Below are 16,899 nucleotides of genomic sequence, written 5' to 3' on the forward strand. Positions count from 1 at the left end.
GCACGTTCTCCCCATGACCACATGGGATTTCTCCGAGATCTCTGGTTTCCTCCCACACTCCAAAGACGTACAGGCTTGTAGGTTGTTTAAGAAGGAACTGCAGATGCTGGAAAATCGAAGGTAGACAAAAGTGCTGGAGAAATTCAGCGGGTGCAGCAGCATCTATGGAGTGAAGGAAATAGGCAACGTTTTCGGCCAAAACCCTTCTTCAGACTGATCTGAAGAAGTCTGAAGAAGGGTTTTGGCCCGAAAAGTTGCCTATTTCCTTCGCTCCATAGATGCTACTGCACCCGCTGAGTTTCTCCAGCACTTTTGTCTACCTCAGGTTTGGAGGTTAATTGGTTTGGTAAAAATGTAAAATTGTCCCTAGTGTGTGTAGGGTAGTTTTAATTTGGGAATCGCTGGTTGGCGCAAACTCAATGGGCCGAAGGGCCTGTTTCTGCACTGTATCTCTAAAGTAAACACTTGATTCTGTATATCACATTAGACGGCAATGCATCAATCAGTGGGTTGTTGCTGCTGCCTTGACTCATTGATGGGGAATGAGTGGTTGTGTAACAGAGCAGGTAAACTGGTGGCTGGGTAACTGCACCCAACATGAGTCAGGAGGGGAGCAATCCTTGTACTCACAGCCAGCCGCCATCCCAGTTGCCCACTTCCTCACTCATGGTCATAGACTCATACAGCATGGAAACAGGCCCATCCAGTCCATGCTGGCTATCTGCCATCCAGTTACAATAATCTCACACAATCCAATTATTTTATACTCATCAACGCGGTGAGAATATCTGAAATTCTTGATTAGTACGGGAGAAGACAGAAGAATGGGGTTAGGAGGGAGAGATAGATCAGCCATGGTTGAATGGAAGAGTAGAGTTGATGGGCCGAATGACCTAATTCTACTCAAATTCATTTTGAGCTGATGACTGAATATGGTCATGTTCAATATTTCTCCAGCTGGTGGAGAGGATGGGGATAGAAGTCTGCACGGTCTGGCCTTGCTGAGGGAAGAGTGATGGGTCAGGTCTTCACTGAAGTTCACCGTGTGTCCACACCCTGGAACAACTCCGTTGCGAGGAGAACATGGAGTTGGAGGGAGAAACCTGCTGCCAGCGTACAACGCCAGAACTAGGGCAGTTCCAGTGGGTGACCAGAGCCATGGTGACCTTAGCCACAGTGACCGTAACCATGGTGACCGTGACCAGGGACACCGGAACCATGGTGACTGTAACCATGGAGACTGGGACCGTGGTAACCACAACCATGGTGACTGTAACCATGGAGACCTTAACCATGGTGATTGTAACCATGGTGAACTACTAGCTACCTCTATGGTGACCCTCGGACTATCCTTGATCGGACTTACTCCAGATTTTTGTGTCCATCTTTGGTTTAAGCCAGCATCTGCAGTTCCTTCCTACACACTTTGCTGGCTTTACCTACAGTTTTTTGTCTAACTGTAGTCTTGTAGGTCTGTGTCCAAGATGGCTGCCGTGAAGAGAGAGTGGACGCTGGCACGATTTGGTTGCCGCTGCTCTCTCTTCACACTGTTTTTGATTTTCTGTTTTTGGATTGAATTCTGTTTTTAATTTGTGTCATTGTGATGTCTTTAATTACTTGTTTTACTCCGATTATATGTTTTTATTCCGATTACTATGTAAGGTGTCCTTGAGATTTTGTATGAAAGGCGCCCATTAAATAAAATTTATTATTATTATTATTACCTAGCACGAAACGATATTTCCTTATCATGTGTCTACACACTGCAAATGGCTGGACTGTAATCATGTATTGTCTTTCCGCTGACTGGTTAGCACGCAACAAAAGCTTTTCACTGTACCTCAGGTCATGTGACTAGACTAAATTGTGACTGTAACCATGGAGGCCGTAACCATGGAGAGCGTAACCGTGGCGATCATAACCATGGAGACCGTAACCGTGCAGGCCGTACCCCTGGAGACCGTAACCGTGGCGACCGTAACCATGGAGACCATAACCGTGGTGACCGTAACCGTGGAGACCGTAACCGTGGAGACCATAACCATGGAGACCGTAACCGTGGAGACCATAACCATGGAGACCGTAACCGTGGAGACTGTACCCTTGGAGACCATAACCGTGGAGACCGAACCCCTGGAGACCGTAACCGTGGAGACCGTACCCCTGGAGACCGTAACCTTGGCGACCGTAACCGTGGAGACCATAACCGTGGTGACCATAAATGTTGTGTCCACAATAGCAGTGACTGTATCTGTGGTGTGGCTGTGGTGACCATTAACCATGGTGACCAGAAGCACACTGACTGCGGTGGGCACTTACTCACACCGGCACCTCGCCAGCTGGGTCTTTTATTGTCACGTGTACCAATCAAGGTACAGTGATACGTGAATTATCATACAGCCATACGGAAAAAAAGCAACAAGACACACAACTACATAAAAGGTAACATAAACATCCACCACAACGGATTCCCCACATTCCCCACTGTGATGGAAGGCAAAATAGTCCAATCTTCTTCCTCTTTATTCTCCCGCGGTCGTGGCAGTCAAACCATTCGTCGGGGCGATCGAAGCTCCCGCAGCTGGTGGTCGAAGCCTCCGCGTCGGGGCGATCGAAGCTCCCTCGTCGGTACGGTCAAAGGTCCTGCGGCTTGGAGTTGCCGAAGTCGGTCTCTGACCAGAGACGGCGAGCTCCACGATGTTAAGTCCGCAGGTTCCCGCGGTGCAACTCTCAAAATCGGTCTCCAGCAAAGGCCGCCAACTCCTCGATGTTAGGCCGCAGTGCGGACGGAGATTCGATACGGAAAAAAATCACATCTCCGTCGAGGTAAGAGATTAGAATACCCCCCACCACCCCCACATAAAACAAGCTAAAGAACACTAAAAACATACATTTAACACATACTATTAAAACACAAAGAAGGAAGGGACAGACAGACTGTTGGCGAGGCAGCCGTTGCTAGCGCCACCCGGTGGAATCATAGAGTAATAGAGTGATACGGCATGGAAACAGGCTCTTCGGCCCAACTTGCCCACACCAGCTAACATGTCCCAGCTACACTAGTCCCACCTGCCCGTGTTTAGTCCATATCCCTCCAAACCTGTCCTATCCATGTACCTGTCGAACTGCTTCTTAAACATTGGGATAGTCCCAGCCTCAACTACCTCCTCTGGCAGCTTGTTCCATGCACCCCTCAGATTCCCATTAAATGTTTTCCACCCCTCACCTTAAACCTATGTCCTCTGGTCCTCGACTCTGGGCAAGAGGTTCTGCCCAATCTATTCCTCTCATGATCTTGTACACCTCTGTAAGATCATCCCTCATCCTCCTGCGCTAACGTCTTTGATGTTCCCAAAGAAACATTGGAGCTAAAAGTGTGGATCATGGAACTGTGTTGCAACATGTCACGTCTCAGTGGGCGTTAGATCAATAACGTCTCTCATCCTCTCCTCCTGCAGCTGGATTATAATTAGCAATGGTGAGAAAATAGCGTTTTATCTTCTCACATATAGTTACTTATTAATGTTCGGCAAATATTTACATACTTGACTCACAGACTCTCTTCAGAAAAAGAGCAATAAAGTATGGCCATTACATTGACCAATGGTTTGGTCATAGAGGCTTTGAGCTGAACTGCAAGGAAACAGGCCCATCGGCCCACTTTGTCCATGCTGACCGAGTTGCCATAGCAGGCTGGTCATATTTGGTTGGTAGACAAAAATGTTGGAGAAACTCAGTGGGTGAGGCAGCATCTATGGAGTGAAGGAAATAGGCAACGTTTCGGGCCAAGACCCTTCTTCAGACTGATGTAGGGTGGGGGGGGGGGGGAGAAGAAAGGAAGAGGAGGAGCCAGAGGGCTGGAGGAAGAGCTGAGAAGGGGAGGAGACAGAGAGGGCTACCTGAAATTGGAGAAGTCAATGTTTATGCCGCTGGGGTGCAGACTGCCCAAGTGGAATATGAGGTGCTGCTCCTCCAATTTACGGTGGTCCTCACTCTGGCCATGGAGGAGGCCCAGGACAGAAAGGTCGGATCTGGAATGGGAGGGGGAGTTGAAGTGCTGAGCCACCGGGAGATCAGGTTGGTTATTGCGGACCGAGCGGAGGTGTTGGGCGAAGCGATCGCCAAGCCTACGCTTGGTCTCACCGATGAGGATCAGCTGACATCTAGAGCAGCGGATGCAATAGATGGGGTTGGAGGAGGTGCAGGTGAATCTCTGCCGCTCCTGGAACGACTGCTTGGGTTCCTTGAATGGAGTCACGGAGGGAGGTAAAGCAACAAGTGTAGCATTTCTTGTGGTTGCAAGGGAAAGTGCCCGGGGAGGGGGTGGTGCGGGTGGGCAGGGAAGAATTGACCCGTGATTTACGGAGGGAGCGGTCTCTGCGGAAAGCAGACGGGGAGGAGATGGGAAGATGTGGCGAGTGGTGGGTTTTGGCTGCATTTGGCCCCATAGCCGTCTAAACCCTTGGTAACAAAGAGACTGTCCATTGCCCTCCATGAGAGGTTAACATTCTCCAATATACATAGAACATAGAACAGTACAGCGTAGGAACAGGCCATTCGGCCCACATGTCGGTACTGAACATGACACCACATTAAACTGATCTCCTCTGTTTACACGTGATCCAGATCCCTCCATTCCTTGTATAATCCATGTGCCTATCTAAAACCCTCTTAAACGCCACTATCGTATCCGCCTCCACCTGTCAGTGTGTTCCAGTTACTCACAACCCTCTGTGTAATAAATTTGCCCCGTACATCTTTAAACTTGCCCCTCTCACCTTAAAGTTATGCTGTTGAATTTTTGACATTTCCCATCCTGGGAAAATGTTTCTGACTGCCTGTCTTCTCTATGTTGCACATAATATTATATACATCCACCAGAGCTCATCTGGAGGTGTGCGTTCGTTTTCACACTTCTGTACCTCTTGCCTGATGGGAGAGGGGAGAAGGGGGAGTGACCAGGGGTGAGACTGGTCCTTGATTATGCTGCTGGCCTTGCCGAGGCAGCGTGAGTTTTGGAGAAACCAACATTGGCAGCCTGAAATGGCGAGCTCTCCCGTGGTACGGTGAGGGGTGTGGTTGTTAGATCTTTCCAGGGTTCGTCCCAACTTTCATGTGGTCCGCCCTGTTTCGAGGAATGCAATCAACCCGGCGTGCACAATCAAATCAGATCAAATAGAACAAGTTGTCCCACAACTTTAGGCTGTGCACGCCACATGCAAGAAGAAGATGAAGAGAGTCCCATCCCAAACACTCCCACTCCACCTTGTACACCCGTGGGCCAGAGGTTCCCGGGAGACAGTCAGGATGTTGCATTCAGCACATCCTCGAATCCTGCCACCTATCCACCTGGGAATCTCCTCCCGTGATGGAGCCAGGATTAGAAGGAACGTTACTCATCCTTGTGTTGCAACCATCCACTTGCAACAGACATTTAAAAAAGGGACACAGAGTGCTGGAGTAACTCAGCGGGTCAGGCAGCATCTGTGGAGAACATGGATAGGTGATGTTTCACAGAGTGCTGGAGTAACTCAGCGGGTCAGGCAGCATCTGTGGAGAACATGGATAGGTGATGTTTCACAGAGTGCTGGAGTAACTCAGCGGGCCAGGCAACATCTGTGGAGAACATGGATAGGTGGCGTTTCACAGAGTGCTGGAGTAACTCAGCGGGTCAGGCAGCATCTGTGGAGAACATGGATAGATGACGATTCGGGTTGGGTCCCTTCTTCAGATTTAAAAAAAGATCAAAGGCTCACCTTCTGGGATTCCTGATGGAAAACGGATAGAATATCTTTGTTACAGTCACAGCACCAGAGACCCGGCTTCGTGCCTGACCTCAGGTGCCGTCTCTGTGGAGTTTGCACGTTCTCCCTGTGAATGCATGGGTTTCCTCTGGTGCTCTGGTTACCTTCCACATCCCAAGCATTAGTAGGTTAATTGGCCCTCTGTAAATTGTCCCTAGTGTGCAGGGAGTCGATTAGAAAGGGGGATAACATGGAACTAGTGTGAACGGGTAAACGATGGTCGGCATGGGACTCGGTGGGCCGAAGGGCCTGTTTCCATGCTGCATCTTTAAACTATACTAAGCTAAACTAATCCTTAAAATGTCCCAATCCAGTAATATGTTCTAATTAAAGTGTATTACTGGATTTAAGGATTTAATTCAATTCAATTAGCTTATTTTGCACAGAATGGCACAAAAACAGTCAGAGGGTCATGGGACTGTTGCACATAGTTTAAATGTTAACCCAGTGATAACTGGTGTTTTTTCATGCCATATAACGCTGAAAGAAAATTTGCCGCAAAGTCAGTGGATAAAATGTGACACCAGCCACAAATTTACACCTTTAGGTGTGTAAGGTTGGTTTTAAAGAGCTTAGCAGAGAGTCAGGCAAAGTTTCAGAGAATGACTTAAGGGCCTGTCCCACATGCATGCGATTGCATGCGTCTGGCGCGACCAAACGTGGTCACTTGAGACGTACGGCCTCGCAGGGCCGGTCCCACTTAGAATCGCGGAGGCGTATGGCGTTGTGCGGTGCCGGTCTCGACATCGAAAATCTTGCACTGTCTGAAAATTTTGCGCACCAACGGCCTGTCGGCACGCAGGCGCATTGCGGTCGTACGCAGCGTCTAGACGGCGTATGCAGCGTCTTGACGGCGTACGTCTAGCGCGTGACGTTGCGCGATGACGTCACCGCCCGGCATGACGTTGCGTGATGACATCACCGCCCAACGCCGTGTAACGCCCAAATTCAGTCAGCCCGCATCCTGCCCAGCTGATTGGTGAGTGTGACGTAAATGACGTCACGCGCGAACTTAGCGCGTGTTTAGCGCGTACCACCGCGTACATAGCGCAAACTTCGCCTGAACTCCTCTTCCGTTTGGTCGCGCCAAACGCATGCAATCGCATGCAAGTGGGACAGGCCCTTTACAGAGGCCCCAGTGTCTGCAGTTTTACATTTGATTGCCACAGATTAAGTCCAAACCAACCTGGCCACGCTCTCACTTCACTCCTGCCATCGGGGGGAGAAGGGTGCAGATGCTGGTTTAAACCGAAAATAGACACAAAATGCTGGAGTAACTCAGCTGGACAGGTAGCGTCTGAAAAAGGGTCTCCACCCGAAACGTTGCCCATTCCTTCTCTCCAGAGATGATGCCTGGCCCACTGAGTTACTCCAGCTTTTTTTGTCTATCATCGGGAAGAAGGGACGGGAGTCTGAAAACCGTGACCATCAGGTTCTTGAACACTACACCCTAACGAAACAATGAAGGGAGACAAAAATGCGGGAGAAACTCAGCGGGTGAGGCAGCATCTATGGAGCGAAGGAATAGGTGACGTTTCGTTCCGAAACCTTGCCTATTCCTTCGCTCCATAGATGCTGCCTCACCCGCTGAGTTTCTCCAGCATTTTTGTCTACCTTCGATTTTCCAGCATCTGCAGTTCCTTCTTAAAGTAAACAATGAACTTGGTTGCACTAACTACAGGAATATTTGTACATATAGGGGTTATTAATTTATTGATTTTTTTGTGTATTATATATTTTCAATATTTGCTGTGTTTACAGACCTGTTAAGCTGCTGCAATTAAGAATTTCATGGTTCCGCAGTCGGTACATATGACAATTAAACACTCTTAACTCTTGCGAGCGTGGCCATAGGGTCTGCTATTGGGAAGGAGCGGAGGTGCGTTAGTTAGGGGCCACAGAGTCAGAACAGGTTACAGGGTTCGAGAGGCTTAGTCCTCACTGACATTTGTTTGGTTTAGTTTAGATTAGAGACTCAGCGCGGAAACAGGCCCTTTGGCCCACCGAGTCCGCACCGACCAGCGATCCCAGTACACTAACACTATCCCACACACACGAGGGACAATTTCCATTTATACCAAGCCAATTAACCTACAAATTGTACGTCTCTGGAGTGTGGGAGGAAACGGAGCACCCGGAGAAAACCCACGTGGTCACGGGGAGAACGTACAAACTCTGTACAGGCAGCACCCGTAGTCGGGATCGAGCCCGGGTCTCTGGCGCTGTGAGGCAGCAACTCTACCGCTGCGTCCCCATGCGCCCTTTTGATCAAAGAACCTATAGCGGAGCAAGATAGACCACTGCTAAATGCAATGGGCTGAGGTGTGGTATGCAATGGAACGGAACGTGGGCCTTTTTTTTCATCGATTTCCGTAACCGGACCCGACCCGCCGTGTAATCAACATTGCGGGGGAACAGTTTGTGTTAATAAATTAAAATTCTGAAAATGAGGAGAAGATTTTTACCAAAGAACTTTTATTTTTACGAGGATGTTTCCATAACCGGCTTCCGTCTCCGCACTAGTATCCTATGGGATCTTTGGTGCGGAGACGGAAGCCGGTTACGGAAATGGGGCCAAAAATTACCCATGAATCTGCCCATGACCGTACTACGTATTTTTCATCGAGTGATCGATCTTGCTCGCTAGAGGATCTTTGGTTTTCATTAGAAAGGTAAGAATTTAAAAAACTCGCATTGCGGGTCTGATGTGGCTCTGGGTGAGTCATTGGGGATGGTTTGGGTAAGTCAGCTGAAGAATGTCCCCAATGACAGTGCTGTGTTAGTGAATACGTGGAATGTTGCAACACCTATGTGAGCAAGCAGGAGCCAGTGTTACAGCAAGGTTACTAAAGTTCAAGCTGAAACTTCTTCAGCCAAGTGGAAGCTGCTCTTATCGTACTTCGGCAGCCGTAGAGTTGCTGCCTCACAGCGCCAGGGACCCGGGTTCCATCCTGCCTACTAGTGCTGTCTGTATGGAGTTTGCACGTTCTCCCCGTGACCGCGTGGGTTTTCCCCGTGTGCCCTGGTTTCCTCCCACACTCCAAAGACGTGCAGGTTTGTAGGTTAATTGGCTTCGGTAAAAATTGTAAATTGTCCCTAGTGTATGTAGCATAATGTACAAGGTGATCGCTGGTCGGATCGGACTCGATGGGCTGAAGGGCCTGTTCTCTAAACTAAACTAAACTTTACTTGGACCTTTACTGCCCAGGAACAGGCAACATTCCTCACAGTTTGTAGAAGGGTCTCGACCCGAAACGTTACCCATTCCTTCTCCCCAGAGATGCTGCCTGACCCGCTGAGTTACTCCAGCATTTTGTGTCTACCTCTGCATGTACAGTACAGTATTACACTGAATCCCCTCATCATAGTCATTCATATAGAAGATGAGCAGTCAGGACATCCCACTAGACAGCCTCCCAACCACTTTGGGACGTCAGATGTAAGGGGAAAATACACAATTCATGGCAAGGCTCTTAACAACATTGATGTACAGAGGGATCTTGGGGTCCAAATGCACAACTCCCTGTAAGTGGACAAGTAGTGGTAAAGAAGACATGTGGTATGCTTGCCTTCACTGAAACATAGAAACATAGAAAATAGGTGCAGGAGGAGGCCTTTCAGCCCTTCGAGCCAGCACCGCCATTCATTGTGATCATGGCTGATCGTCCCCTATCAATAACCCGTGCCTGCCTTCTCCCCATATCCCTTGACTCCACTAGCCCCTAGAGCTCTATCTAACTCTCTCTTAAATCCATCCAGTGACTTGGCCTCCACTGCCCTCTGTGGCAGGGAATTCCATAAATTCACAACTCTCTGGGTGAAAAAGTTTTTTCTCACCTCAGTCTTAAATGACCTCCCCTTTATTCTAAGACCGTGGCCCCTGGTTCTGGACTCGCCCAACATTGGGAACATTTTTCCTGCATCTAGCTTGTCCAGTTCTTTTATAATTTTATATGTTTCTCTAAGATCCCCTCATCCTTCTAAACTCCAGTGAATACAAGCCTAGTCTTTTCAATCTTTCCTCATATGACAGTCCCGCCATCCCAGGGATCAATCTCGTGAACCTACGCTGCACTGCCTCAATCACAAGGATGTCCTTCCTCAAATTAGGAGACCAAAACTGTACACAATACTCTAGATGTGGTCTCACCAGAGCCCTATACAACTGGTTGGGGCATTAAGTATAAAGGGCCTGCCCCACTTGGGTGTCATTTGCGCATCATGCAGATGGCGCACAAAGATTTTGTACATCCCAAAATCCTGGGGTGCCGCGCGCGACCCTGCCTATGTCACCACGCACCATGCGCGCATCACGTGCGCGTCACGCGTAAATGATGTTGTGTAAATGACGCGCAAATGACGCCCAAGTGGGACAAGCCCTTAAGACTCAGGAAGTCGTGATACAGCTCTATAGGACTTTGGTCAGGCCACATTTGAAGTATTGCTTGCAGTTCTGGTCACCTCATTACAGGAGGGATGTAGAGACCTTGGAAAAGGTGCAGTGGAGGTTCACCAGAATGATGCTTGGATCAGACGGTGTTAGATACAAGCAGAGGTTGGACAGTTTTGGATTGTGTTCACTGGAAAGCAAGAGGTTGAAAGGAGATCTAATAGATGTATATACAATTATGAGAGGCATAGATAGGGTAGGCAGTCAGATCCTTTTTCCCAGGATGGAAATGTCCAAGACCAGAGTCCAAGACTCAGTCCCGGAGCTGTGTCGGCGGCAGCAGCAGTGGAGACCCGACCCGGCCTCAGAGCTGCGGCGGAGACAGCGGCAACGGCAACGGCAACGGAGACCCGACTCGGACCCGAAGCTGTGGCGGAGGCAGCGACCACGTTTGAACCGGCCCGTTCGCGGAGCACGGTTGAGCCGCGGTTGAGCCGCTGGAGCCTGGATCGCCTCGGCGCAGAGGGAGAACAAAGAGGGAAGAGACAGAGACTTTAAGATTTTGCCTTCCACCACAGTGAGGAGGTGTTTGGTGAACTCACTGTGGTGGATGTTAAATTTGTGTTGATTGTGTGTTTTTGTCATTTTTTATTATATGTATGACTGCAGGGAAACGAAATTTCGTTCAGACCGAAAGGTCTGAATGACAATAAACGAATCTAATCTAATCTAATCTAATAGAAACATAGACAATAGGTGCAGGAGTAGGCCATTCGTCCCTTCGAGCCAGCACCGCCATTCAATATGATCATGGCTGATCATCCACAATCAGTACCCCGTTCCTGCTTTCTCCCCATATCCTTTGATTTTGTTAGCCCTAAAAGCTAAATCTAACTCTCTTGAATACGTCTAGATTTCGTATTGTCAGCCTTGTGATTCAGCTAAAGACTAGATCGCCCCTTTCACAAGTTTGAGATCCCTGCAAGATATTTTTCTGTCGATTATCTATGTGTTTGAGGTGTAATCTGTAAACTAAACATTAATCCATTCTCTGCAACGACTGTAATTCCATCAATAATGTGCATCTTCCGACATAAAGGAGCTTTGAAGACGGCTACTCCAGCTTTTTGTATCTATCTAAAGGGCCGAAACCTCTTCTACACCAGCGTAAGACAATATAATTTTAAGGTCCACAGCCATCAGGCTATTAAACCTGGCTCGGACAAAACTCTGATTATTAATAACCCATTATCTGTTATTTGCACTTTATCAGTCTATTTATTCATGTGTGTATATATTTATATTATGGTATATGGACACACTGATCTGTTTTGTAGTAAATGCCTACTATGTTCTGTGTGCTGAAGCAAAGCAAGAATTTCATTGTCCTATACAGGGACACATGACAATAAACTCTCTTGAGTCTTGAACTTGAACCAATTTACTAATTAAATTAAACTAAAAACCAATTTACCAGTCAAACCTGGACTATTAAATGATAATTGAAGGCACTGTAGGTGCCGGGAGATGAAGGAGGAAGTAGTGAGACCAGGTCTTGTACTGAAGAAGGGTCTCAACCTGAAACGTAGCCCATTCCTTCTCTCCAGAGATGCTGCCTGTCCTGCTGAGTTACTCCAGCATTTTGTGTCTAGCTTCAGGTCTTGTACGTGGTTAAATGGAGCGATGTGCTCTCAGTGCTGCCCTCTACTGTTCATCCTCTCACTCTCAGCTATGAGCAAGTCCGACTGCACTTCTGGCCTGGCCGACATAATCTAAACTGAAGATAGACACAAGATGCTGGAGTAACTCAGCGGGACAGGCAGCATCTCTGGAGAGCAGGAATGGGCGATGTTTCGGGCCGAGACCCTTCTTTAGACTGAAAGTCACGGGAAAGGGAAACGAGAGATGTAGACAGTGATGTGGGGAGATGTAGAACAACTAATGATGATAAAGGAAACAGGCCATTGTTAGCTGTTTGCTGGGTGAGAACGAGAAGCTGGTGTGACTTGGGTGGGGGAGGGATGGAGGGAGAGGGAAGGCAGGGGTTACTTGATCAATATTCATACCACTGGGGTGTAAGCTGCCCAGGCGAAATATGAGGTGCTGTTCCTCCAATTTGCATTAACCTCACTCTGACAATGGAGGAGGCCCAGGACAGAAAGGTCAGTGTGGTAATGGGGAGGAGTTAAAGTGTTTGGCAACTGACCCGGGAGATCAGGTAGGTCCAGGTGTTCAGTGAAACGATCGCCAATGTATAATGTCCCCTGTCCCACTTAGGAAACCTGAACGGAAACCTCTGGAGACTTTGCGCCCCACCCAAGGTTTCCGTGCGGTTCCCGGAGGTTGCAGGTAGTGGAAGCAGGTAGGGAGACTGACAAAAACCTCCGGGAACCGCACGGAAACCTTGGGTGGGGCGCAAAGTCTCCAGAGGTTTCCATTCAGGTTTCCTAAGTGGGACAGGGGCATTATTAGAGTCCACATCTTGAACAATGGACACAGTAGATGAGGTTGGAGGAGGTGCAAGTGTTAAACTTGCATTGGTGTGTTGCTGAGACATTGTTCATGCCGTAAAAAAAAGTTATTCTCAGTGACTGGGCTAACTTTGTGGGTGGTCTGTAAAGAGGGTGTTCCAGATCCTTTCTTCTCAGTGTTGAATTTGTGCAGACGAGTTTCCCCTACAATGTCACCCACTGCCAAATGAAATCAACTGTTGCAGTTTTAACATCGCATTGATTTTCCACCAAAGTCGAGGCAAGAGCTCCCTTCCTGTTCACACTCTCCTCATTCACATTTGTTTGTCTTTCCAGATAGCAAACCCACAGAGTTCAGGAGGTGGGTAATGCAACACTGTGGTTGGCGATGAACACAAGCAGTGTGTGTGCTTGAAGCCTCCAGCAAGCACAATGCAAGAGGACATTCTGAGCACTACTAATAAAAACCACAATCCCTGTCTCTTTTTGTACTTCAGTCATCAATTTATGGGACAATAAATAGGTGTTCACAAATTATCCACACCTTCAGTGCCATTATAGGATCTTATAGAAACATAAAATTATAAAAGGACTGGACAAGCTAGATGCAGGAAAAATGTTCCCAATGTTGGGCGAGTCCAGATCCAGGGGCCACAGTCTTAGAATAAAGGGGAGGCCATTTAAGACTGAGGTGAGAAAAAAACTTTTTCACCCAGAGAGTTGTGAATTTGTGGAATTCCCTGCCACAGAGGGCAGTGGAGGCCAAGTCACTGGATGGATTTAAGAGAGAGTTAGATAGAGCTCTAGGGGCTAGTGGAGTCAAGGGATATGGGAAGAAGGCAGGCACGGGTTAATGATAGGGGACGATCAGCCATGATCACAATGAATGGCGGTACTGGCTCAAAGGGCCGAATGGCCTCCTCCTGCACCTATTTTCTATGTTTCTACTCCAGAGACGTACAGGATGATAGGTTAATTGGCTTCAGTAAAAATTATAAATTGTTCCTAGTGTGTAGGATAGTGCTAGTGTGCGGGGATCGCTGGTCGGCACGGGCTCAGTGGGCCGAAGGGTCTGTTTCTGCACTGGATCTCTAAACTACACTAAACTAAATAATGTTGAAGAAAGAACTGCAGATGCTGGAAAAATCGAAGAGTCTCGATCCGAAACGTCACCTATTTCCTTCGCTCCATAGATGCTGACTCACCTGCTGAGTTTCTCCAGCATTTTCGTCTACCTTAAACTAAATAATGTGGCCTTTTCTTGCATTCAGTTACAATCCTGACCAAGGCACAAGACCAAGGACCAAGAGTGTAAATTCAAACTACTATGAAAGAAGTAAGTATTTCTTTTAAAGATTGTGGGCGATAGGGAACTGGCAGAGTAGATAGGTTGAGGTGGGTCACCCATGACCACATTGAACGGTGGGACAGGTTTGAGGGGTTGAATGGCCAACTTCAGCTCCTGATGTCTGTTGTTTGGGCAGGTGGGTAGTTGCAAGGCGGACTTTCTCTTCCACCTCTTAAGGCCCTGTCCCACTTTCCCAGAGTTACTCACAAATTCTCCCGAATTTTCCCCTTGATTCCAATTTGGAGAATGTCCGTAGCGAGTCCATAGGAGGCCGTAGGAGTCTGTAGATATTTCATAGCGGCTCGTAATGTCGGCCGTAGGTACACGGGGCATCAGGTAAGTCGGGACGTTTTTTCAGCATGTTGAAAAATGTCCTGGGGTAAAAAATATAGCCCCGAGTACCCACGGCTGGCATCTCCGAGTTTGAATCAAGGGGAAAACTCGGGAGAAGTCGTGAGTAACTCGGGAAAGTGGGACAGGGGCTTTACACTGGGCTTCTGTCCACACCCATCATAGAGTCAAGATTCCCAATCCCACCCTGAATGTTCCACCTCCACTCTGGGAACTCCTCTGCACTCCCCCTCAATGATGAGATTCACCAGGACATTACCAGTTGTAGTTATAAGGAGATATTGGACAGACTGGGCTTATTTTCACTGGATCGTAGGAAGCTGAGGGGGTGACCTCAGAGATTTCAAGAGACAGTTAGATTTAGCTCTTAGGGCAAGCGGAATCAAGGGATATGGGGAGAAAGCAGGAACGGGGTACTGATTTTGGATGATCAGCCATGATCATATTGAATGGAGGTGCTGGATAGAAGGGCCAAATGGCCCACTACTACACCTATTTTCTATGTTCCTATGACCTAATAGCAGTTTACAAAATCAGCAGTTGGATGGATCGGGTAGATAGTCAGAGCGAAGATAGACACAAAAAGCTGGAGTAACTCAGCGGGACAGGCAGCATCTCTAGGGAGATGGAATGGGTGACGTTTTGGGTTGAGACCTGCAACATCACCCATCCCTTCTCTCCAGAGATGCTGCCTGTCCCGCTGAGTTGCTCCAACTTTTTGTGTCTATCTTCGGTCTAAACCAGCATCTGCAGTTCCTTCTTACATAGGTAGTCAGAGCCTTTTCCCCAGGACGAGGATTGTCGAACTAAAGGGAGCAGGTTTAAAGAGAGAGGGGAGAAATGTAAGGAGATTTGAGAGGCACATTTCCACTTAGAGGGCAGGGGTTACCTGGAACTGGCTGCCAGAGGAGGTGGTAGAGGCAGATATACTCACAACACTAAAGAGGCATTTGAATGAATACAGATAGGAAAGGCTGTGAAGAGTGCAGGCCTAATGCAGGGAGATGGGGCTAGAATGGATGGTCAGCATAGCATGGTGCTTCAAAGGGAGCCATGTCTTGTACAATTTCATGACTATGGGCCAAAGATTACACTTTCTAAGGAGGTTTTGAGAACATCTTTGAATCTTTTCTTTGGTCCACTTAGTAAGCTGTGGGCTTGACAAAGTTTAAAGATATTGATATGACCTTCCCTGTAGAGCTGACAGAACATAATAAAACCTCGAAGGTAGACAGCGGGTGCGGCAGCATCTATGGAGCGAAGGAAATAGGCAACGTTTCGGGCCAAAACCTTTCTTCAGACTGAAGCAGGGTGGGGATGGGGGGGCGGGAAGAAGAAAGGAAGAGGAGGAGCCAGAGGGCTGAGGGAGAGCTGAGAAGGGGAGGAGAAAGCAAGGGCTACCGGAAATTGTAGAAGTCATTGTTCAGGCCACCGAGGTGCAGACTGCCCAAGCGGAAGATGAGGTGCTGCTCCTCCAGTTTCCGGTGGTGCTCACTCTGGCAATGGAGGAGGCCCAGGACAGAAAGGTCGGATTCGGAATGGGAGGGGGTGTTGAAGTGCTGAGCCACCGGGAGATCAGGTTGGTTGTTGCGGACCGAGCGGAGGTGTTCGGCGAAGCGATCGCCAAGCCTACGCTTGGTCTCACCAATGTAGATCAGCTGACATCTAGAGCAGTGGATGCAATAGGTGAAGTTGGAGGAGGTGCAGGTGAACCTCTGTCGCACCTGGAATAAGAACCTCGTCAGTGCCGACTTTGTCCCAGGAGAAGATGCCGACCCACTCATCCAGGGATTTAGTCTTTGTGCTAGTCTAGATAGGAGAATATTACTGAGATATCAAACCAGAGGCATTACCACCTAGGTTTGGCTCAGTTCACAACTAAGGTACATTTGCTCTTAGTTGGTCAACGGAGGTCACCAGTGGTCCACGATAGGTTTTGGGCACCAAGGCCAAGATGTCTTACAGAAGTTAAGGGGGGGGGGTCTCTCTAGTGGCAGCATAATGTAAGGTTGTACATCGTTTGCTCCCATAACTTTTAACTCCTTGCTTACCACTCTTTCAATGTTACTTGATATTACTTGATTTCAAGACACGGAATAACCTCTTGTAAAGTCTTGATAACACTTTTATACATTTCAACCGCGTAAAGAATGGAGACAAGAGCAAAAAAAACTTCTCCACGGAAGGAGCGTGGTGAAGGCGTGGCTTCTGACTCCGGTACCTAAGAAGCAATAACAAAAATGAACGACGTTGTATCTCTAAAGTCTAAAGTAATGTAATGGAGTGCGTAGGAAGGAAATGCAGATGCTGGTTTACACCGACAATAGGCACAAAATACTGGAGTAACTCAGTGGGACATGCAGCTTCTCTGGAGATAAGCAATGGGTGACGGTCTGAAGAAGGGTTTTGTTCCGAAACGTTGCCTATTTCCTTCATTCCATAGATGCTGCCTCAAGCGCTGAGTTTCTCCAGCATTTTTGTCTACTTAGGAATGGGTGACATTTTGGGTTGAAGTGTCACCAATTCCTTCTCTCC

This window comes from Amblyraja radiata, chromosome 35 (genome assembly GCF_010909765.2).
Source record: "Amblyraja radiata isolate CabotCenter1 chromosome 35, sAmbRad1.1.pri, whole genome shotgun sequence".
NCBI lineage: Eukaryota > Metazoa > Chordata > Chondrichthyes > Rajiformes > Rajidae > Amblyraja > Amblyraja radiata.